General features: G+C 48.2%; 2 long non-coding RNA genes across 3 annotated transcripts in view; one reads left to right on the plus strand and one right to left on the minus strand.

Moving 5' to 3' along the window:
* The window catches only part of LOC108176361 (uncharacterized), a 43,553-nt gene extending 25,729 nt beyond the window's left edge, over nt 1–17,824 (minus strand). Inside the window, exon 1 of the long non-coding RNA XR_016229399.1 lies at nt 16,066–17,824. This is a non-coding gene — a long non-coding RNA (uncharacterized LOC108176361). The remainder of the gene's footprint in view (nt 1–16,065) is intronic.
* LOC149128121 (uncharacterized) lies at nt 12,576–16,079 on the plus strand. 2 transcript variants are annotated; one of them, XR_016229398.1, is made up of 3 exons: nt 12,576–12,772; nt 13,925–14,122; nt 14,207–16,079. It is a non-coding gene; the product is annotated as an uncharacterized LOC149128121 (long non-coding RNA). The 2 variants fall into 2 exon arrangements; XR_016229397.1 differs by lacking the exon at nt 12,576–12,772 and adding an exon at nt 12,782–13,602.
* Nucleotides 17,825–22,271: the final 4,447 nt, after the last annotated feature.

The following is a 22,271-nucleotide window of genomic DNA, read 5'->3' on the forward strand; positions in this document are numbered from 1 at the left end:
CCATCAAATGAGGGACAGCTCCAGGGAACTGGGATTTCAGGTTCTGGGGCAAGTTCCACCTCCTTTCTCAGCGAAGAGCAGAGCTTTCAGAAAATAACTCAACCTGCATGGTGCCACTGGACATTCCGGCCGCCCCACCCCCACAGGGCTGCCCGGGCTGGACTTCCTGAGCCTAGACTTCAGGCGACACCTGTTCTCCTAACTATGCACGGTGCTGGGCCCTCGACAGTTCCTGCAGCCTCCCTGTATCCCATCCAGGTGGCCCTCAGTGCTGGCAGGGAGAGGGAATGGAGGCTCTGGAAAGACACAGGCATCAGGCTCTTCAGCCAAGAACCACCTAAGATCCAGGGCTCAAGTCTGGGGGGGTAACTTGGCTGTTCTGGGTCATAGGACTTCCTCTGCCCGTCTCCTGTCCCTGCCTCCCCCACTGTCTGGGTGGAACCCCAAAGATTTGAAAGAGTCCGATTCCACAGCATCTATGTTCTTGGTTCCTCCATTCACATGGCTGCTGGTCACCAGGGGCTGAGCCCCTGCCACTTCCTGTCCACTACTCCTGTCCACCACTGCCTCACCCCAATTTGTGTCTTTTCATCTGAAGCTGAAAAGTTAATAGATTTTTTAAAAAAATCCCCAAATCAGCAAACACCTACGTAACTGCGTCCTGGCAAGATTAAATTAGTTGAGTTAGAAAAGCCGCAGGGGGGTGTTGCAACCCAGTGCTTGGGAGGAAAATCACACGGGGAACACCAAACAGATGGTGCTCCTGGCCTTTCTTCGTTCCTTCCGGCACCATCCCCATCTTGGTGGAGGAGGCAGTGGCCTGCTCCGCCTGGGGCGCCTTCCCCTCCTGTCTCCGGAAGTCCGTGGCACATCCGGGAGGAGGGCCGATCCCAGGGCTGTCCGGTGAGCCGGCAGGACTCTCTAGGACACTGGGCAGTCTCCTACTGGTGCCACAGTGAAAAGCAGGCTTCTGGAAAAACCCAAGTAGCTACAAGCAGGCACATCCCTAGAGCAAGTGGCCTGGGTGTCCGGACCAGCCAGAACCAGAGTGGACACTGGAAATACTGTGACGTCAGAAAAGCACCGAGAGGAGGCAAGGGCTGTGACTTCAGATGGGAGTGGACTCGCCGCAGGCTCTGGGACTATTTTCCACTTAGAAGGAAAGACTCCCCATATGTATTTTTCAAATTAAAAGTATTTTGACCTAGGAAACCCATTTCCTACTCTCTCCTCAGCAAGCTTTTGGTGACGTGAGAGTAAGTAATAAGTATCTAGGGATGAGAGTTGCCATATGAGCAAATAAAAATACAGGTCACCCAGTTGAATTTGAATTTCAGATAAACAGCAAATAATTCCTAGTATTAGCATGTGCTATACCGAAGATAATAATTCATCACTTGGGGCCAGTGCTGTGGCACAGTAGATTAAAGCCCTTGCCTGCAGCACCGGCATCCCATATGGGCACTGGTTCGAGTCCCAGCTACTCTACTTCCAACCCAGCTCTCTGCTATGGCCTGGGAAAGCAGTAGAAGATGGCCTAAGTCCATGGGACCCTGCACGGAAGAACCTCTTAGCTCCTGGCTTTGGATCAGCTCAGCTCTGGCCATTGCTGTCATATGGGGAGTGAACCAGTGGATAAAAGACCTCTCGCTCTCTGGCTCTACCTCTGTCTGTAATTCTGTCTTCCAAATAAATAATATAAATCTTTAAAAGAAATTCATAATTTATCTGAAATTTGAACTGAACTGGGCATCCTGTGTTCTAACAGCTCTCCCACTGATGTAAGGGGCAGTGAAAAGGAGCAACTTCCAGAGGCACAGTCCCTCCACGATGCACCTGGTCACTAACTGCAGACTGAGGGCCTGCTCTGCACTTGAACTGTTCAGGGCTCTGATGCTGGACTTCAGGGAATCCACAGTCCATCTGGGGAGGCAGAGGTGTAAAGTGAACATCTAAATGGGATGTGATGGGCTAGTGTTGTGGCATAGCAGGTAATGCCATTGCCTGCAATACTGGCATTGCATACAGGCGCTGGTTTGAGTCCTGGCTGCTCCACATCCCATCCAGCTCCCTGCTAATGGCCTGGGAAAAGCAGCAGAAGATGTCCCAAGCATTTGGGCCCCTGTCACCCACATGGGAGACCCAGATGAAACCCTTGGCTCCTGGCTTCAGCTGGCACAGTCCTGGTCATTGCAGCCATCTGGGGAGTAAACTAGCAGATGGAAGATCTCTCTGTCTCTCCCATTCTCTCTAACTCTGTTTTTTAAATAATAAATCTTAAAAACAAACCGGGGCCGGCACTGTGGCACAGTGGATAAAGCTGCTGCCTGCAGTGTCGGCATCTCATAAGGGCGCTGGTTCAAGTCCCGGCTGCTCCACTTCCAGTCCAGCTCTCTGCTGTGGCCCGGGAAGGCAGTGGAGGATGGCCCAAATGCTTGTGCCCCTGCACCCGCATGGGAGACCTGGAGGAAGCTCCTGGCTCCTGGCTTCCGATCGGCACAGCTCAGGCCATTGCAGCCATTTGGGGAGTGAACCAGTGGATGGAAGACCTCTCTCTCTGCCTCTCCTTCTCTCTCTGTGTAACTCTTTCAAATAAATAAATAAATAAATATTTAAAAAAGAATGATCATTAGAATGATATCACATTTTATATAAAAACAAACAAAAACACCAGGATGTGAGCAGGAATATGCAGGGAAAATGGAGCAAGAAATGACGTTTCAGATGAGTCAGGGAGCAGAGGCCACCACTGATGTAAAGACACCTGCTCTGCCTACGCTTCTGGGGGAGAGTAAGAAGTTTCCACGAGGCCCTCTGGCCCACTTCTCTGCTACGGTGCCTCCCTCTCGTCACCTCCGTCTCCACCAAGAACCCATTCATTCACTTATGCACTCAACTGACAATTATCAGGGACCAGCCGCTGCACAGTAGGGGGAAGACAAAGATCGCTATCCTTGAAGTTGGCAGTCTGGCAGAGGACATGTGTGTAATCAACGTGCCCTAAGGGTCTCTCTTTGCTAAAGCAGTGGGAGTCGCTGGAGGGCTGCCATGCGGTATCAGAAAGCCACAGGGCTGTGTTTTGAGGCCAAAGTCCCCATGGACAAGCTGAGTGACCCAACAGAGTGATTGAGTTGCTGAGTCATGTTAGGCCTTGTTTTCCTCACCTGAATAAAAGGTGGCACAGGTGACTGGACTTTGTCTCACGGGCTTGCTCTGAAAAGCTAATGTAACAACTGGTACTTGATACACCATAGCGTCTTATAAATGTGAATTAGCACTCACTATAAAACTGATTATTGTGGGGCCAGTGTCATGGCACAGTGAGTTAAGTCACCGCCTGTGACACCAGTATCCTGTGTGAGCACTGATTCAAGTTCCAGCTGCTCCACTTCTGATCCAGCTCCCTGCTAACACATCTGGGAAAGCAGTGGAAGATGGCCCAAGTGCTTGGCCCCTGCACCCATGTGAAAGACCTTGACGGAGTTTCAGGCTCCTGGCTTTAGCCTGGCCCAGCCCTGGCCATTGTGGTCATTTAAGGAGTGAACCAGCAGATGGAAGATTGATCTCTCTCTCTCTCTGTCTGCCTTTCAAATAAATCAATCTTAAAAAAAAAAGTGATTACTGTTTGGCAATCCCCTAATCAGTTAAACATAGAATTACCATAGGATCGAGCAATCCCACTCCTAGCTCTTTATCCCAAAGGACTGAAAACAGTGTTTCACATAGATGCACTCATACCCATGTCCACAGTGGCATTAATTCACAGTAGCCAAGAGGCAGAAACAACTCAAGTGTCTGTCAGAGACAAGTGGATAAACAGGTGGTGCACACAGGCAATGGGATCGTAATCAGACCCCTCAGCAGGGTGAAGCCCGGACACATGCAACAACACGGAGGAACCCTGAAGACATGGTGCCAAGAATGCCAGATACAAAAGGACAAATCTTTTGAGATTCCACTTATGTTAGGTCGGGAACAGGCCAAATCCTGGAGATGGAAAGCAGAATAGCGGTTACCTGGAGCTGCAGCCAGGGAGAGGCAGTCAGTGCCTAACGAGTGCAGGGTTTCTGTTTCGGATGATGAAAAGGTTCTGCACAGGGGGTGCTGGACTCAGCATTTAGGGTGCCTGCATCCCGATCAGAGTGCCTGCGAGGTAGCCAGTGATGGCTCAAGTACACATGGAAATCCAGATTGCGTTCTGTACTCCTGGCTTTGGTCTGGCCCTGCCCTAGCCACTGCAGCCATTTGGGGAGTGAACCAGCAGTTGAAGATCTCTCTGTTCCTCCCTCTCTCTGTGTCACTCTGCCTTACAAATAAAATACATGAATAAATCTTTTTGAAAAACCCTATTATGCAGGGAAGGCATGGCTAAGCAGGAGGCTAAGGCTGCTCTAAGCAGGAGGACAGGCTGAGTGCAGGAGAGACAGGCCTCTAGGAGCCTCCCAGGGCAAGCGGCTGCTGTCCGGACCCACAGGCCTGAGGCTGAGGTGCCACCACTACTAGAGAGCTGACCTTCAACACAGCTGAGGAAGTGCTAACAATCCACTGAGTGGTGTGCAACAAAGGCTTGGGTGGGAAACTTGTGGAGCCCTTTACAGAGCCACCCCCTGCCAGGATCGCTCTGTGGGATGGAAAGTGTCAATCACAACGAGACCTGAACCATGCTGAAGGAGTAATAGGGGCAGCTCACCAGTGCAAGGGGAGCTGAAGCCAGAAGCTGTCTCGACAAAGGTGAGGACAAGAGGTGGAGGGAAGAAGGCAGCAGGAAGAGGCATCCCTTGAACACTGCAGGAGTCACCTGGGGAGGCTGGCTGGACAGAGGAACCAGGCAGGATGGGCTGAATCAAAGCTAAGAAGGCAGTGGTGCCAAGTAAGGACCCGTGAGGTTACTCCAGGTGCTTTCCAAGGACCCAGTGCATAGACCCCGGGGGCCTGCTGTTGTAGCTCTGTCACCCCCAGTCATCCCACCAGCAAGCAATCAGTTCCTTAATGGCAAAGTTTCAGGCTCTTCCCACAGAGGAAATCCAGTTTTCTTTGGATTCAGGGTCAGGTTCAGCAAAATGACAAAATCAGCACATGGATTCCCTCTGCCCATTTGTAATCTTCAAGCTTCACACCCTCATTCTCAGAAAAGGAATTGGTAAAAGACCCTTTTGTGAGTTCCCTTCTCCAAAAGCATTTGCATTCCAGCCAGATCTATTGTTAAAATGTTTTGAACATCGGGAGGACTTTAGAGACGGTGCTGGTCTTTCTGGCTGCCCTGGCAATGACTTCTTCTTCAAAGTAGGAGAGACAGGGGTCACCTCTCCCCACCCTGGCAGACTGTACCTTCTTCTTTAGGTTAGTATCAGGCATTGGATAAGCAGCAGGGTTTTCATTTAATAATAAAACATCTTAACAGCAAATAAGAAATTCTATAAATCTAGATCATGTAAGATGACAGAAGATTAATATTCTAATTAAACATGGCAATTCCAATCATTTTTATCTTTATGGAAATACTCAACATTTTGACACACTTCAGCTATAAATGGATGGTTTCAGTCTGATGGCAAATTGAAACAATTTCTCATGTGATATTTGTAAGCTGTCACTGGCAGCAAGAGATGGTATTCAGCTAAATCTAGAGCTCCAGATTCTAGACATTTGCATTCAGAGGACTAATTCTGACATCTCCCTTTCTCCATGGGTAGCTTGTACAATAATATCCCAGAAGCCATACACACTATGATAAATTAATTTGAGGTTTTATGACTTGAAAAACTCATACCCAAAGGTACTTTGCTCGCCCCTATAGAATGTCACACTTTGTGCAGGACTGATGGATTTGAGCAACTACTGGCTTCGTGATTTAGCATCCTACTACTTCTGATCCTCATAGGAGACCATGTCAGTTATTACTGTCCCTACAGATGAGGGAATCGAGGCTCAGAGCAGCAAGTAATTTTGCAAAAGTCGCAGAGCTGGAAGGTAGCAGATCTAGGATTGGGAGTGAGGACAATCAAGCTCTTGACGATCACCTTCACCCCACTAAAGAAGCTACACACAGCATTCGATGAAAGGGGACTCAATAAACATTTGTTGGTTTGTTCTTTTGCAATATTCTAGGCCAAAAAAGACACTTTGTTAACTGATGACACACAGCTATATGAGGGGTCTTTTAAAAGTGCATGGAAAAACATATATTATGAAAAACTGTGCAAGGATTTCAAATCTTTTTTGCACCAAAATAAATTTACCTTGTGGCCAGCATTGTGGTTTAAAAGGTTAAGCTTCCACCTGCAGTGCTGGCATCCAATATGGACACCGGTTTGAGTCCTGGCTGCTTCTCTTCCAGTCCAGCTCCCTGCTAATGGCCTGAGAAAGCAGTATTAGATAGCCCAAGAGCTTGGGTCCCTGCATCCCCATGGGAGACCCACAAGAAGCTCCTGGCTCCAGGCTGGATCAGCCCAGCTCCAACTGTTGCTGCCATTTGGGGAGTGAACCAGCAGATGGAAGACCTTTCTGTCTCTCCCTCTCTGTAATTCTACCTCTCAAATAAATAAATAAAATCTTAAAAAATAAATTTACCTTTTAGTTCCATTTTCCACAACCTCTTAAACTCCCTTATACAAACCATAAGTTCTTTGTCACATTTCCTCTGTGATTGTTCTTTCACCCCAAATCTGCCCCCCAACCATCACCATCGCCATCATCATCATCTTCAAAATATGGGTTTTACTTGAAGGATAAATATTTTTCAAGGAAATATAAATAATTTAACAGATCATGCTTTCCTTTCTTTTTATGTTAAACAATTTTAATCTTTAAAATCTACTTTTGGGGCCAGCACTGTGGCGCAGTAGGTTAATCTTCCGCCTGTAGTGCCAGCATCCCATATGGGCGTCGGTTCTAGTCCTGGCTGCTCCTCTTCCAATCCAGCTCTCTGCTATGGCCTGGGAGCGCAGTGAAAGATGGCCCAAGTGCTTGGGGCCCTGCACCCATGTGGGAGACCCAGAAGAAGGCCCTGACTCCTGGCCTCGGATTGGCCCAGCAGTGGCTGTTGTGGCCATTTAAGGAGTGAACCAGCAGATGGAAGACCTTTCTCTCTGTCTCTCCCTCTCACTGTAACTCTACCTCTCAAATAAATAAATAAACTTAAAAAAATGCACACTCTTTAAAAAATTTACTTTTAAGCTAAACATATTGTTGGCATCAGTACTTTTATTAGTACCTATCTAAGGTGCTTAAAACTGTTGTCTAAAATTCCCTTGAGAAACATCACTTTTCAGCAAAGTTAAGCAATTTCTGTTCCTTTGGAGACTCCACTTACCCTTTTATAGTCACATACGCTGAAATTTACCCACCAAAGCCAAATACTAGACATACCCCTAACAAAGTATGAATGCAGACGTGTGAACAAAGTTCAGCTTAAAGAGTGTAAGTTTTGAAAACTTGGGAACATGTCAGGGAAAAGAAAATCACTGTGAGAAAAACAGCACAATAAATATTCTCCAATCTTTGCAGTCTAATTATATTGGCTACTGCTACTGCGAAATACTTAGCAATACCACGATGCTTTTAGGTTGATAAAACTCTGTGGGGTGGAATAATGTTTATTGAGTCAATTAATTTTCCAAAAGTTATTGATGCCTTTAGCACAAGCTTTGCTTCTCCTAGATTTAAAAAGATAATGTCTCGAGGGCATGACAGTCCTTTGTCATCTTTAAAATCCCCAGTAGGCTTAGCCTAGTCTTCTCTTGTAAGAATTTGCTCAATAAATGTTTGTTGAGTGAATATTAGCATTAAATAACTATTCTCTAAGCCTTATGATTCTGTAACTGAAAGAAATTATAACTAAAAAATAAACTACAGTCATAACATTGTGAATGCACTGAATGTCAATGACTTGTACACCTTAAATTGGTTAAATTTAAGCTATATGAATTTTGCTTCCTTATGTAAGACTAAAAAAATGCAGCAATTAGGGGATAGCAAGCTTCCATTAAAATTCAACATGATATAGTTTCATAATTTCAAATCAACTACAGAATACAAAAGAGGTCATAAATAATGTTTTATGAGGAGGAAGTTTTTTAAAATCCTTATTAAACAGATAAAATACAAAAGCTACAACAGAATTTCCAGAAATTGTGATGTAAATAACCTGAACTATTTCAAGCACCCGCGGCTCAGTGAGAAGTGTTTAAAGGGTTTTTCAGACTCCTGCTACCATGTAAAGGGGAGGAAGGAGCGCAGCCTTGCAGAAGGAAAGAAAAAGTGAATCAGAAATGTCCCAAGTGCAGAAGACAGACTTTGCCTGCACACCCCTCCTGTCGCCAACCCCAATCTCAGCCCCACATTGAGGGTGGCATTTCTAAGAGTCACGCTCATAGTTTCCAGAACAAGGCTTCCTCCCTTTCATGACAATGCGATGCCAGGCTGTTTATTTACTTATTTTTTTAAGTAGTAAAGAAAAAAGCCACTTAATTCAGGAGGGTTGAAGGCACAACTGCCGCCTCTCCCAGTGCAGGGAGCAGCAGGCTTCTCTCCCGATTGTTGACAGAACCGTTCCTCTCTTGGGTTTATGGAGATAACTGCTGAAGTGCACACAGTCTGAGGACATTGTGTGCAGTTTTCAAACTGTATCTGCCGTTGTGAAAGGCCAGCGATTACACCGTTGTTCTCAAAAAGTTAACACATTCCCAGCAAGCTGCAGCCTGGAATCTTGTCTGTATCAAATTTTCCTTTCTGCTTTCTGATAAATCACAATGTGACAGCCAAGCCCCCTGCCTCCCTCCTCTGTTTTACTTGCTCATTAGGTCTTTAAAAGAAAATGCAAATCCTCATCTCTTCATTAACCCATCTTAGAAAATAACTCAGATGTTCCTAATTTCTCGTCTGATTTATCAGACCGGTCCCTGATAACTTTTGAAAGAAGACTATTCAACATTCTCAAGGACAAAGAACACTTTATAGAAATAAATAAAAAAGAAGTTCTGACACAGGCATGGGAGGCGTAAAGCACCAAGATGTTTGGTAAATGTTGCTTGCTTGTGAATTATTTCAAGTTCTGCCCAAACCAATGGACACATTCTGTTGAAAATGCTTGATTCAAAAACTTCTCTTACAGACTGTATGAAAATACCTCGCGGCTCCACTCCGCATTGTGCAAGCCTGACAGGCTAAAGGGAATCAACAATCTCACGCAAGCTTTGCTTTTTAAAGAAAACACCAACAAGTTCGGAGACGTGACACCGGCGGAATGGATCAAAACGAGTTCATGCTTCCTCCTGTAATTCTCCCCACGTGAGTGTATCTGCGCATTTTTTTAAACCACTCCAAAATTGAGTTCTTTCCCCCACACACACCAACACTAACTAAATCCTAGGGTCTTCTCAGAAGGTGTCCCCGTGCTCGGGCGGTTTTTAGGATTCTACTGACCGTAATCAGGATGACACTGTTTATTTTCCCCGGAGGGGGTCAGGAGTTGGGGGCGGGGTGGCAGGGGAGGGAGAGCAGGTGAGCTTTCGTGTCGGGTGATCAGCCACCGCTCTCTGGGATCTCCGATCCCAACTCCATTTCTCAGTTCCTTACCAGAAACAGAAAACAGACGTGGAGGCACCAGAGGCGAACTACTGACTCCACCAGAGGCGAAGCCCGGCCCTTCCGCCGGGGGGCTTTGCCAGGGAGACACTGACTCCGCCGCCCCAGGCCAGGCTCGGGCTGGGCACCTCCTCGCCACCTCCTCTCTTCCGACAGACGGCCGGGACCTCAGGCCCCCCAAGAAGGCCGCCATTCCGCCCCAAAGTTCTCCGTCTTCGTGGGTCTCCACGTTGGGGAGGGGGCCAGGCGAGGGGCAGTTTACAGGGACAAAGCAGAGAGGATGTGCCCGCGCGGGTGGGGCCCACGCTTGCAGGGCTGTCGGGTCCCAGGGGGGAGGAAAGCAAGCCCGGGAGAAGTTTCCGGAGTGAAAACTCAGGGCTCACGCTGTTCGATCCGAAGACAAACCTCTCCCCGGGGGCCGAGGGGGCTGGGGACGGCCGGGAGGCCGAGGGCAGGCCGCGGCATTGGCTGCCTCCCTTCTGCGCAGAGCTTCCCGGCTCCTCCACCTGGCTCCCGGCGGGGAGCCCTGGCCCTCCTGGGGGAGGAGGGGGGCCGGGGGCTGTTGACTAAGGAAACAGCCGACGCACAGGTCAGCCATCAGGCAAATAATAAACATATCTGCGTGGCCCGCCTGTTAAGCCTGTTTAATGGGCCGTCCCTACATGTAAATGGCGAATGGCGTCCTACCCCAGCCCCCACCGCTCCACCTGTATCAACAACAATGCCTCCACACCATTATCTTACCTTAATGAACTTAATCTTTAATTTCCCAGCTTGGCCCTGGTACTCAGCCTCCTAACAAAGGAAGTGGGACTGTTTGAGTCCCTGGGAGTCGCCTTCCTGCAACAGCTAGGGGAACTTTAGCCACGACAAGGATTTGTGCCCCTTGTGGGACTGTCAAAAGCAATAAATATTTTTCTTTTGATTCCATCATTAGACCCTCCTAAGAAGGCCTCCCCATTGTCCACTGTCATTCCCAGAGCTCTCTGGGCAGGGGCGTCATTGTGGAAAATGAACCCTGAAGTGTTAACAATCCTGCTAAAGCTGCGACACTCCCCCCCCCCCCCCCCAGGGCGTAACCGTTAGGAATGTGTCGCCTCACCATTGCCTGCTCTGCGAAAAGAGCACTTGTGTTTTTTAACACTGGTCTTTGAGAAGGATGCTCAAGTTAAAGCATTGTGGCCACTGTAAATAGATGCACTCAGCAGAATAGAGCTTCTTCATTCCTAATTAGGGAAGTAACTCCAGAAAGACAGAATGTCACTGGCTGGGCTGTGCAGACTGGAGTTTGTGCTCGCCTCCACAATGTGAGGTAATTGGAGTTGTACCTTTTAGAAAGCTGCTAATTTCACATAGGAAGTGCTAACAAGACCTTTCTGGGCCATGTTTTCCTTCTTCCTTTTTAAGGAAGTTACAGACCTTCAGTAGTGGGAATGGCTGAGCCCTGGCCGGGCGGAGGAAACAGCAGTAATGAACCACTTCAGCCCGCAGTTAGAAAAAGGAGGCCTCATTTTGGAGTCCTGAGAATACTAGGCACAACAAAAGGTTCTGTTTAAGCTTGTTATCCAGGACATTCTTACACGCTACACAGCTCTCCCTGCAATGACCCTCTTCAAACAAGTGCATCAAGTTTGAGCAAATAGAAACACGCAACTTTCAGGGCTCAGAGTTATAGTTTTCTTTACAAAGCCATTTATATAATGTAAGCTGCAATTAGCATGGGACAGAGCGAGGAGATTTAGGCTGGAAAGTTCTTTTAACAAAAGATAGAAATTAGTGGAATAAGTAACAGTTAAATATCGGCTTCTGATAACTAGTTGAAAAGACCTTTTAAATCATTTACTAATATAGAAAAAAATAAAATGATTTTGTCTCAGACCTTGTTCCAACCAAAGTGTGGTCTTTTAAATCACTGAACTGATTAATCTTACTAATTTTAAATTATCCAGCAAGAATGGATCAGAGCAAAAAAAAAAAAGCCCACCCCCCACCCCCCCAATAAAAAGCACTCCAGCTTTTAAGCCTGACAATTTCATCAAAATGTCCATAGGAATTACATAAAAAATTCAAACCGTAATGAAATAAATTGCTACTTACATTATGAAAAGTCTGCAAAAGCTTTTTATAGACTTGAAATGCAGAAGTTATATAAACTGCACAGTAAAAAGAATTAGAAATTGACCTTTATAGATCAAGGGCTAAAATTAACAGTCTTCAGGGGAAAAAAAAATCCCCAGTTCACAATGGCTTTTAATGCCATTTTTCCCTACACTCATTTATCTAATAACCATGGCAAGGTTAGGATAAACAATGAACAGTGTGTTTTCACATTTTCCACCTTTTGTGTCCTCTATATGAATTTCTAAAACACTTAAGAGAATAGATACATAAACCTGTGACCTTCAAATGAGCTTTTTGATACTCTCAACATTTTGAATAAAAAGATCAGAAAATGGAACCACTTTTACACGGCAATGAATTCCATTCTGTTGGGTAAACAAAGCTAAATTTTAAAACAGAGACCTGACATTTGTATAGCTCAAGAAGCTATTCTGTTCTTTTGGGGGTGGGCAGACAAAAAGAGGCGAAGTTGTCAGTACTTTATGGTGGGCTAAATAACGACCAAATCTACAATTCAGAGAGAGACACACACATACACACACAGAGACAGAGAAAGAGAGGGAGAGAGAGAGGGAGAGAGATCCATTTGGCTGCGTTCAAGAGAGGGCCACCGTTCCCAAGATGAGAAAAACAAAAATGTCCACTTTTTATGACTCCCCCCACCCCACGAACAATTGATCCACCCTCCAGTAAAGGGGGCTGGGGGAGGCGGCCCAGGCCGCCATTATGGAGCTAACGCTTATTGACAGGAGCTACAAGGGCTTCCAAAAGTTACTCCAATTTCCGTCGAGCTTTTGTGCATCCGTTGTCCTGTCTGAAAGGCTCAGTTAGGTATTGTTGCAAAAAAAGTCTGCACCCACATTTGTTCCCCGCTAATTCATACTCGGCATTGTGAAGTTGTGCTATTCAGGGGCTGATTGGACAACAGCCCTGACAATGGCCAAGCGATTAGTCTCTCAGCATGGGCTGGGCTTGTGGGTATAAACCTAGGGATGGGGCTGGAATTCACTGGGGCATTCAGCGCCTCTCGGGGCCTTCCTGAGAGGCCGTGCCTCCTTTGCTGCAGGTAATGCATTCCTTCAGAGCCGGGAAACCGAATCCTTGTAATTAGCGTGGCCGGGACCCGGCAGGCCGCCCCCTCCCTGCACGGCGGCCCTCGGGGGCCCCGGCGCTTTCTAAGGAGCTCAGCCCCTGAAACGGTCCAGCCTCGTCGAATTGAAAACTTTCCTGGGCGCCTCGGTGGGCCCGAAAACCAGCACGTCAGGGAGGGGAGCCGGGGCTGGGGGCGAGCGGCGCCGCTTAACCCTTGGCACGCCGCGCCCGCCGCGAGCGCGCCCCTTCCCGCGCGTCTCGGGGCTGCGCGTGCGGACGTCCGCCCGGCGTTCTGCGTGGCAGCACCTTGAATTAATTTAACGTTATTTTCCTCTCGTTTTACACCACTTATGACAACGCGCTGCACAGTCTAACTTAGATCTTTATTGCACAACTATTTGTCGACATGACTACAGGCTACGCCGCGCGGAAAAGCAGGCTGACCAGAAAGATGCAGAAGACGCTCCCGGGGGGTTTTTGCGGGAAGGTTACGTGGGAAATGCCACGGACCCGCGTGGGGGGCTTTCCTCGGACTGCCCGTAACCGTGCGGAAACCGCCGCTTCGATGTGATCCCCACGTCCACGGAGGACTTCCAGACGGCCGTTGGCAGCGGGAGCCACGCACAGCCCCCTTCCGGGAGAAATTAATTAGGTGGCGCCGCGTTCCCGCGGCGGCGGCCGGAAATGAGCCGGGGCGCGGCCCCAGGGCCGACGGGGATCCCCCGGGGCCCGACCGGCTGCGCCCGGAGTCGGAGAGGAGGACGGCGGGCGCCGGCCGCGGCGTGGGGGCAAAGACGAGCGAAGGTCGGTGCCCGGCGGCCGCGCGTGGCTGGGCTGGCGCGACGTGAGGGACGCGCCGCGGGGCCTTCGCGCAAGCCCGCAGCCGAGCGCTGACCCCGAACGGCGGCCCCACCGCACGTACAAAGCAGCGGCGGCGGCAGCCCCAAACACTACTACACATTCGAGTAGAAAAATGAAGATATTCTGGGCAAAAAGAAGTGTTTAGACAATGGCCGTCTGCTTCAGTTTCCCCGTTAGGCGAGGCTCCAGGGTGGGGAGGGGAGGGAGAGAGAGAAAGGAGTGACCATGGCTTCCATACATTTACTGAAAATCCCCTTCTCGGCAGCCCAAGTTATCTCGGCGTTGCCCGCAGCTCTGATTTAGAATGGGAGCCGGCTTGTTTACCGGGTTAATTAACGCCCGGTCCCGAGCTGGGAGGGGAGCCGGCGAGGAAGCGACTCGGTGATACCCAGGTGTAGCCGGGCCTGACTGGGCTCGACCCCGCCGGCGGAAAAGGTAGCTGGCCCGGCTGGAAGCGCAGTAGGTGAGCACCATTTTAGCGGCGAGCCTGTGATTGGAATGGCTTAGGGCGACAATCAGCACTGGGTTTTTTTTTTTCTTCCTGCAGAATGCGTCCTGATTCTGTGCTGTCGCCGAGGAGCGGGGAAGCAGCCGACCTTGGCGACGGAGGTCACCGGCCTGCCTTCTCTTCCTCGGCCTTCACCGCCACGTGGGAGGAAGAGGCACTTAAGGAGGAGCAACCCGGCTCCTGCCTCACGCTGGGACCAGCTTTCTGCTCTGGAAGAAAAAAAAAAAAAATCCCCGGGCCTTCTCTTTTTATTTACTTATTTCGGTTTTTAATTCCGGGAGCCTAATATCTGGGATTGGACTGTCCGCAGCCTACGTGTCTCTGTGACCTTACAGATAACAGGCAGGCTTGGATAGAAAATGAAATTCAAGCGCCAGCTAATTTTAAAAACATAACTAAAAACTCATTCCCAAGGGGAGGGGGAGCGATGGCAGTTTAAGTCCAAGCTGAACATGTCTTTAAATAACTATTCCTGGTATTTGCTAAATGATGGCTGTATGGGGGTAGGGATAGAATTTAGTCATTAAAAACAGCATGTGCTCAAGGTGAGAATAGATGTTTTGTGACCCAGAGTCACCTATATGCTTTGCTGCGAGCCAGCACCTTCCAGAAAACAGACTGGCTGTGTCAGCCATACTGGTGTTTGGTTGGTTGGTTGAACTACCATTGGTGAATGCCTGTGTTACTGCTGATTCTCGGGCTGGCTGTTGTCCTCCTACACTGGGTCTGGAGTAGCCAAGGGCAGGGCAGGCTGAAGACTGGTGCTGGTATCACCTTCGTGTGATGGCACGTGGTTGGGTAATGCAGGTGTCCCTTGTGGCCTCTGACCTGGGCCCAGAGAGCTCAGAACTTGCTGCTCATTCTCGGGTGTGTTACTGCTGATTCTAACAGCTGCCCTGGTCAAGGTGGTTGTGGCCGCCTGCATGTTTGAGAGAGGTTTAGAGAGATTCAGTGATTTGTCCAAGGTCACAGCGCTCAGTGAGTACCACAGTGGACACAGAACTGGGATGTCTCTGCCTTCTTTCTCCTACCCTCTGTGTGGTCAGTGACTCCAGATACCTACAATCATATGGAGGAGGGGATTTCATTCCAAATAAAGACTAGCCATGTCCTCGGTGATAGGAGAGGTCTTTTTGCCTATTGGAGGAGTCCACAGTAGGTTCTGGTTCAGGTCCATGGGGGCCCAACACACATAGAAGTACAGAGTACTTTCCAGAGTGCACAGAGTTCTTTCTGGAAAGATTTCTAGACTGCAAAGGAATCCATTTTGTTGCTGGCTCCACTATCCGTTAATGTGTGACCCTGAGCGAGTCACCTGCTGTGTGAAGGTTTTCTGAAGGCCAACTGGACACATTATCTGTCCCACCTGCCTCACGCTGAGAAGGGCCCAGATGAGCTAAAGTGGGTTCAAATGGACTGCTCACTGCAGGGAGCTACTGAAATGTGCACTTATTACTGATTTCTCACAGATATGAGGTCCTAATGTAAGATTATATGTATGTTTTTTTTTAATGCTTATTTTTTCATCTACTTGAAGGGCACATTGAAAGGGAGAGACCTTCCATTCATTGGTTCACTCCCCAAATGCCTGCAAACAGTTGAGGCTGGGCCAGGCCTGTGCCAGAAGCCAGGAACTACAGCCAAGTCTCCCACATGGGTGGCACGTAACTAACTACTTGAAACACCATCTGTGCACCAGCAGGAAGCTGAATTGGAAGTGGAGCTGGGATTCAAACCTAGGGACACTGTTATGGGTTGTGGTCATCCCAAGCAGCAGCTTAACCACTGTGTACCAGATGCCCCCTTGGCCATATTTTGCACTCATCAAAATAACACACATATGTCTACATGTCAAATAGTATATATGCACTTATGGTAAAAGGATGAGTTTGTCCTACCTTCAGTCCACCACTCAGAGGCAACCTTGGATCAACTTGATTTTTAGTTCTTCTGATGCTTCTGAGATTGCTAGACATATACAGGATACCCTGGAAAATTAGAATTTCAGATAAACAATGACAAAAGTATTTCAAATATGCATAATAGTGTTTTATCTGGCACCCTCTAATGTATGATGGTACTTCAAAGAGTTCGTGAAACATTTGAATTAAAAGATGTTTATTTTGGTGCAAAAATGACTTGAATTCCATGTACAGATTTTTCATATATGCACTTTCTGTGAACTTTTTAAGGATCACTCATACTTACATATTTGTACCTTTATTAATTTTCCGAGTTATCTGTGAAATTCTGAGTGGGAAAAAATTTCAATGTTCAATATTTATGTATTCCATTCTTGTATGGACACAATGTAACTTGTAACTAACACAATGTAACACCTTATAACACAATGTTTAAACCTGCATTTACAGATCCATCAACTTTTAGCAGTGCCTCCTGTCTTTGTGAGTTAGGAATATTACTAATGTCCTCTTCCCCCATCTGTTCTTTCCTGTTTCACACCCTACCTTGTGCCACTAGTACTTTTTTTTTTTTTTTGGACAGGCAGAGTGGATAGAGAGACAGACAGAGAGAAAGGTCTTCCTTTTGCCGTTGGTTCACCCTCCAATGGCCGCCACGGCTGGCGCACTGCGGCCAGTGCACCACGCCTATCCGAAGGCAGGAGCCAGGTGCTTCTCCTGGTCTCCCATGGGGTGCAGGACCCAAGTACTTGGGCCATCCTCCACTGCCTTCCCTGGCCACAGCAGAGAGCTGGCCTGGAAGAGGGGCAACCGGGAAAGAATCCGGCGCCCTGACCGGGACTAGAACCCGGTGTGCCGGCGCCACTAGGTGGAGGATTAGCCTATTGAGCCGCGGCACCGGCCACTTGTACTTCTTATTTATTTCCTGTCCTGCCACACAACCTAGTCATCCAAACTGTCTAAAGGTTGACTCATCAAATTAAAAACTGACCATATTTATGTTTATGTAATTCTTATTCAATAGTAATAATGTCAGAGTTATACTGCCTGCCCTTCAAGTCTAGTACCTGGACCTCTCAGAATGAAAAGAATGTTTCCAGTTCCAAGTCAAATGGATCCTCTTTCCTTAGATTAGTTCTGTATTATATGCTTCATAACATAGCACTTTTTGATTCATACTCAGATCCTGGTGTTTTGGATCAATTTTTCCTCCTAACATTTGAGTTGCCTTTATTCTTTGTTATTTTAAACCTATGAATCATTGTATCTCTCTCTCCCCCTAACTCTGCCTTTCAAATAAATAAGTCTTTAATGAGGGGAAGGGGAGAGAATGGCATTGTGGTGCAGCAGGTTAAGGTTCCTCCTACAATGCTGGCATCCCACTTGAGTGCCAGTTCAAGTCCCAGCTGCTCCATTTCTGATCTAGCCCCCTGCTGGTGTCCTTGGGAAAGCAGCAGAAGATGGCCCAAGTGCTTGAGTCCTTGCTACCCATGTGGGAGACATGGATGGAGTTCCAGGTTCCTGGCCTCAACCTGTCCAGCCCCAGCTGTTAGGGCCATTTTCAGAGTGAACCAGTGGATGAAAGATCTCTTTCTCTGTGTGTGTATGTTTGCCTCTCTCTGCCTTCCCTTTAACTCTGCCTTTCAAATCTTTTCAAAAGAAATCTGTGAATTACATGAGTGAACTTCAAAGAGTTCATGGAAAATGGAGTAACTTTTGTTGCAAAAACTTTTGAAATATATTCATAGGGCCGGTGCCGCGGCTCAATAGGCTAATCCTCCGCCTTGCGGCGCCGGCACACCGGGTTCTAGTCCCCCCGGTCGGGGCGTCAGATTCTGTCCCTGTTGCCCCTCTTCCAGGCCAGCTCTCTGCTGTGGCCCGGGAGTACAGTGGAGGATGGCCCAAGTACTTGGGCCCTGCACCCCATGGGAGACCAGGATAAGTACCTGGCTCCTGCCATCGGATCAGCGCGGTGCGCTGGCCGCAGTGCGCCGGCCGCGGTGGCCATTGGAGGGTGAACCAACGGCAAAAGACCGTTCTGTCTCTCTCTCTCGCTGTCCACTCTGCATGTCAAAAAAATCTAAAAAAAAAAAATACATTCATAATTTTTCATAATATACTTTTCGTGATCTTTTTGAAAACGCTGTATATTTAACCTATTGAGAATTGCTTTTCCCCCCTTCCTCAAAGTCCTCTCTGGTCCTGCTCCCTCGTGGACAACTGTTGTCTGGAGACTGCCTACACCACTCGGCAGGCTGCATCCAGACACGCTTCCTTCTCCCTTCCTCATCCTGGTGTTCTGTACCCTCACGACCAGGCATGCTGGAGGTAAACTTCCCGTACCCTTGCTTTTCTGAAGCCCCTGATGTTGTCCTTCACTTCTAGTATGCATGTGAGACTCTACGCTGACAATACTTCCTCAGAATTTTGAAAGCCTTACTCCTTCTAGCATCTAGTGTCACTGACAAGTCTTATGATGGCATTCTAAGTACTGTTCACTTGTAGGTAGCCCTTTTACAACTTGCTGCTAGTGTTTAGAAATTTTGCCATGATAAGTGCAGTTGCAGGTCCTTTTCACTGGGCTGAGCACAGCAGCTCCTCCAGTGTTGGACTGTACCTCCTTTGACAACCCTCTCTCCTTGCTGTGTTTTCTTTCCTGGATCCCTTTTTCTTTAGATACTGGGTAATTCCCTATGTCTTTTATCATTTCCCCCTCACATTTCCTTTTTCTTTCTGCGTTATGCTTTGAGATTTCATCAACTTTTTAGTCTTATTTCATTGACAAGTTGCATTTTTAATTTACAAGAACTTGTTGTTCTCAAAAATCCCATTTTACAATGCATTACCTTCCCAGGCCTAAGAAGTCTAAAAATAATTTCAAAGTGATGATCCTGTCTCTTGAATTCTGTTTCTCCAAGAGTGAGATCTTTCTGCTTGTTTTATATATATTTCTTCCTTGCTGATGGGCTCCTGTTTCCACAGGTGCCTTCTTGACGCTGAGCACAGAACTATAGCTGGTGCAGATACACTGATCACCTGTGAACAAACCTTCCCTGAATGGGCTTTCCTGAAGCTTGAGGAGGTTTTCTTGGTGAACTGGCTCTCATCTCCTCTGACCCTTCCTTCACAGGACATGCTGTGTGGCTTTCTTCAGCTGTTTCCTGTAGTAACTCCTCTTCTATGCTTTATATATAAAATTTGCTTGTGTTTCTTAATTATTGGTGATCTCCTCCTCTCCTTAGTATTATGGATTTATCTCTTTTTAGAATTCCAAAATTGTATACCAATAAAATTTATGGAAAGTCGGGGGCAAATGTAAATACTGTGTTTGCCATCTTGAACTGTAAGGAGATTCAGGAAATCTTATTTTAACATTTTTATTTGCAATTTCAGTCACTGTTATCCTTCAGTAGCTGGATGCCCCTAAGCCGAATGGTCCACCTGAGCTTTAGGGTCTCCTGATGAGTTGTTATCCACAGATTTTCAGCATCTTATGGCCCCCTTATGAATGGCATACACCAAATTGGGCCTAGTTTCTCCAAATGTCTTCCCCTGTAGTTCTGCGGTCCCCAGGAACTAGAATGGCACTTCCCATCCTCTCCCACCACAGGGCCTGTGATGCACCCCAACACCCTGCAGGCTCCTTCGCCCTTCATCTCAGCCTGGCCTAGCCCTCAGGTGGCCTTCAGAGCTCTGCTACAGCAGCGTCTCCTCAGCAAAACCTTCTCTGTTCTACTCCAGCAGTTCCGCCACTGGAACTGCTACATTTCCAGATGGCAACTCTTGTGAAGTAGGACCAGAGCGACTCCATTCATGTGGACATGTAAGTGCTAGAGCACATTGCCGGCCTCACGGCATGTCTGGATGAATGGATGACCATGAAACTGGCCACAACAGAAACATTCCTTCAGCTAATTACAGTTTGAGAAACACCTTAGGGGCCCGATCGCCAACCAGGCACAGGCATCCAGGACCTCCTCAATCTTGACCAAGACCTGTATCACAGACCTTCCAGGGTTCTCGCCTGAGGCCTGAGCGCCCCCCAAGGGAACCTCAAGGGTGAGGGAAGGAGATGCCATTGCAGCCGCCCACAGGGCTTGAAGCTCAGATGGCTCTGACCACCCAAGGCTTTTGCAGGGACTGTGTTCAGAACAAGCTAAGTAGTGACTGGTCTCTGGACAAGGCCCGTGAGGGCTGGAAGGAGACAGAACAGCAGCCTCACCCAAAGACCCAGGAGGAATTTTCTTAGCTGAGGCCACAGATTCCCCCAGGGGGCGGGCCCAGAGTCTGCCCAGACACCCAATGGACCGTGGCCGGCTCTGGGCGGGAGCAGTGGAGCCCCACACCTCAGCTACCTCTGGGCTCCGGCTTCCCAGTGGTGAGGCTCTTATTAAATTCGGGATTACCATGTGTAAAGCATGGGCTGCATTTTGTTTGCTCTGCCATGTAACTTGCCTTTCTAAACACTCAGCCAGAGCCGCAGTTAATCTACTGACGGTGGGCTTAGCCAGCAGGTGGTCAGGAGGCCCCCCCAAATTCCTCCTGACCCTTTGTTACCTGGCCTGGAAGGGAGAGAATTCTTGTTTGGGAAGTGTTTCTCCTCCCCCCGAACATTTTCAGTATTAAGAGTCTTTTGTCCCCATAAATCTGAAGCGGGGGGATTATGACGGGCAGGCTGTCACCCGGATTGTTTCCTCCAGGGGATAATGGGGAAAGTTTGCGGGCTGGCCTAATGAAACCTTTATTCCGGGGGACAATGCCATTTCCATTAAATTACAGCTCAAGCCTTAACAATGCCCCAGAACAAACCCAATTTGAATATTTAATTTGGGTTGGAAGGAGCTGAGTAAACACCTCGCTTCTCTCAGAGGCCCCTTTCTGGAGTCCTCTTGCAGCAAGCCCAAAGCAAAGCCCTGGGTTGCTGAGGGTTAGCAGCTGTTGCTGCCAGCGTCAAATGTGGAAAAATCCCAATGTTTAGTTTCCAGTTGACACTAAACACTGTTGTTGATTCTGAACTTTGAAAAAATTCTTGGCGGTGACTACGAATCAGATAAGCCAACCCAAGTCTGTTCTGAGCCTTACAAGCAATGCAACCTTTAGGAGGAGCACTCTCCCCATTCCAGTTACTCAGGGTCTGCAACCCAGCCTGGAGGTCCTCAGGACCCCAAACCTCAAACCACACCCAAGTGGGGATGGTGTTGTGGCCCAGCAGCCCATGTAAGTGCTCATATGAGCAATGGTCCAAGTTCCAGTTGCTCCACTTCCCATCCAGCTCCCTGCTAAAGCAGCAGCAGATACCTCATATGCTTGGGCCCCTGACACTTATGTGTGGGAGACCCAGATGGAGTTCCAGGCTCCTGGCTTTGGCCTGGCCCAGCCCTGGCCATTGTGGCCATTTGGAGAGTCAATCAATGGATGCAAGATCTAATTCTACCTTTCAAATAAACCTTACAAAAAGCACCCAAGTTCCCTCCTGCTTCACTTCTTCAAGGAGACTCTCTAGGGGGAGGACATCTCTGAATATGCGTGACTTTTTAAAAAATGGATTATGGTGATGTCAAGAGCACTGTAAGGGAACAGACTTTTCTGTGTCTTCCTGGTCGTCTTGGCAGCCCAGCAGCCAGGCCACAGCCACTTGTGGAAGGAGCTGCATGTGGCTCCTCTGTAGGCAGTGTCTGTAGCACCACGAATCTTGCAGTTTCCCTGCCCCGACTCACAGCATGCCACCCTCTGCCTGGTCTGCCTTGCACCTTGCTCCCTGGTGAAGGCCCATCTTTGGTTCTGTCCTCCCAGAGACAGTAAGTGCATCCAGCGCATTTTTGTGCTTACTCTGTCTCTCATCTCTGGTTTCCCTTCATTTTCATCATCTTCTTTCGAGGTGATCAGAAGCAGTTTAATCACAGTGACACATGGAATTTCTCCATCGGAAGCTCGGGTTCTCCCTTGTCGATGAAGAAGAGGAGGGGAACATGGCATTGCTGGCTTGGTGATCACTGGGCTTCATCTCAGTCCAACTGTGCAGGCCACAAGGGACCTCTGTGGGAGTGGCTACAGTGGCTCAGGTACTTGACATCACTGGACAAAAGCTAACTTACTCCTAGCACCTGCTGGGCTGCCAATCAAGTCCCCAAGCTAAGGAGACTGAGGGTGATTTAGAGACCAGAAAGCAGGACATCCCAACC

The sequence above is a fragment of the Oryctolagus cuniculus genome, chromosome 2 (assembly GCF_051225735.1).
Source record: "Oryctolagus cuniculus isolate XC-2025 breed Fujian yellow rabbit chromosome 2, ASM5122573v1, whole genome shotgun sequence".
Lineage (NCBI taxonomy): Eukaryota > Metazoa > Chordata > Mammalia > Lagomorpha > Leporidae > Oryctolagus > Oryctolagus cuniculus.